The following is a 2,566-nucleotide window of genomic DNA, read 5'->3' as shown; positions in this document are numbered from 1 at the left end:
TCTGACTCACGTAGCTGCAGGGGTGGACGAACCCAAGATCAGCAGGTGAGCTGCTAGCTCAAGTTCCAAGAACCAGAAGTCAGATGATGATGAGCCAGATGCAGAATTCAGAGTAAGAACCTTGCTGGAACATCCATTTATATCCTGAAGGGAGGTCACATCCCCAAGGAAACTCCCTTTCAGCTGATTGGTTGCTCATGGCAGATCTCATCATGGAGTTGATCACATTATTACATAACTGCCAAACCACTGAGAATCATGGCCCAGCCAAGTTGACACACAATCTTGACCATCACAGTCCAGCCCTTGTCAACTTGTCACCTGTGCATATCTCCTTAAACCATACATAATCTCTAAATAAAGACCATTATACAGTCATACTTGCATGTAACATGATACAACTAACACATGTACAAACAAAAATGCACTAGCCATTTTTACATCTTATATTTTCTAAGTGAAGAGAACAAAAATATTTGATAGACGCATACAAGGAAGAAATACTCATAACAACAGCATTCCTCGTTTCCGCAACAGGTCACATGTTGGTATCTGGTATTTACAGCTACCTTCTTCCACCACCCATTCCATATTCCCTTCACCCTCAGCAAGCACCTCATCTGGTTGTGATTCTTTGCCTGGTGGGGTGACCCAGACCTTCATTCCTGAAGGATCTGGGACATTAGTAATGTCGGAATTGGATTGCTGTAGTTTTCCATTGACTTTAATCATAGGGCATGGTATTAGTAAGAAACATCCTAAGGGATCTCCTGTATTCCAGACATACTCTTCTTTACTTCCATTATGTAATATTGATTCAATTTCCTCTTGGTAGTCAGGATCAATCACACCAGCCAAAATGGTAATGCTCTTCTTTGCCTATTGATCCAGAGGCACGAGGAGCCCAGCATGGCCAAGTGGCATTCTTAATTTCCAGTTCAGTGGAATCAGTGATGTGTCTCCAGATGGGAGCATTCCTCCCTTTGGAATTAAGACCTCTAGACCTGCAGAGCGTAGGGTCACAAGGACAGGAAGCAAAAATTCTGTGAGTGGGTGCCACTCCCATTTCTACCCCTTGAATCCAGGCCGTGGGAGCACCATATGTGGGACACTGGTTTAGAGCATATACAGCCCCCTGGAGAACATTGCCTCAACACTGCAAGGTGTTGCCATCTAGCTGGTACCGTAATTGTCAGTTTAGAAGGCCATTTCATTGTTCCGTCAAGCCAGCTGCTTCAGGATGATGGGGAACATGTAAGACCAGTGAATTCTATGAGCATGGGCCCATTGCCATACTTTATTTTCTGTGAAGTGAGTCCCTTGATCCAAGGTGATGCTGTGTGGGATACCATAATGGTGGATAAAGCATTCTGTGAGTCTGTGGATGGTAGTTCTGGCGGAAACATTGCTTGCGGGGAAGGCAAATCTGTATCTAGAATGTCTGTAAGAATGAAATTCCGCTCTTTCCAGGAGGGAAGTGGTCCAGTGTAATCAACCTGCCACCAGGTTGCTGGCTGATTGCCTCAAGGAATGGTGCTGTATCGGGGACTCGGTATTGATCTCTGCTGCTGGCAGATTGGGGATTCAGCAGTGGCTGTAGCCAAGTTGTTCTTGGTGAGTGAAAGTCAATGTTGCTGAGCCCATGCACAGCCTCCTTCCCTGCCACCATGGTCTCTTTGTTCATGAGCCCATTGGGGAATGATGGGAGTGGCTGGAGAAAGAGGATGACTGATTTACACAGAATGCGTCATCCTATCCACTTGATCGTTGAAATCCTCCTCTGCTGAGGTCACCGTTTGGTAAGCATTCACATGAGATACAAATATCTTCACTTCTTTGGCCCATTCAGAGAGGTCTATCCACATACCTCTTCCCCAAAGATCCTTGTCTCCAGTTTTTGAATCATGTTCCTTCCAAGTCCCTGAGCACCCAGCCAAACTGTTGGTCACAGCCTATGAATCAGTATATAATCGCACATCTGGCCATTTCCCCTTCCAAGCAAAGTGAACAGCCAGGTGCACTGCTGGAAGTTCTGCCCATTGAGAGGATTTCTGTTCACTGCTGTCCTTCAGGGAGGCCCCAGAAAGGGGCTGTAGTGCTGCTGCTGTCCACTTGCGAGTGGTGCCTGCATATGTCGGAGAACCATCCGTAAACCAGGCACGAGTTTTCTCTTTTTCAGTCAACTGATCATAATGAACTCCCCATGAGGCCATAGGTGCAGACTGGGAGATGGAAGGTAATGTGACAGGAGTGGAGTTCGTGGGCATTTGGGCCACTTCTTCATATAATTTACTTGTGCCTTCAGGTCCTGCTTGGGCTCTATCTCATATATACCACTTCCGTTTAATGATGGAGTGCTGCTGTGCATGTCCAACTTTATGGCTTTATGGGTGAGACAACACCCAGTTCATGATGGGCAGCTTAGGCTGCATGGTGACTTGGTGGCCCATGGTTAAGCATTCAGTCTCTGTTAAGGCCCAGTAACAAGCCAAAAGCTGTTTCTTAAAAGGAGAGTAGTTATCTGCAGAGGATGGCAGGGCTTTGCTCCCGGATCATAAAGGTCTGC

Source organism: Trichechus manatus, unplaced genomic scaffold (genome assembly GCF_000243295.1).
Source record: "Trichechus manatus latirostris isolate Lorelei unplaced genomic scaffold, TriManLat1.0 scaffold00131, whole genome shotgun sequence".
Lineage (NCBI taxonomy): Eukaryota > Metazoa > Chordata > Mammalia > Sirenia > Trichechidae > Trichechus > Trichechus manatus.
This window is presented reverse-complemented; position numbering follows the sequence as displayed.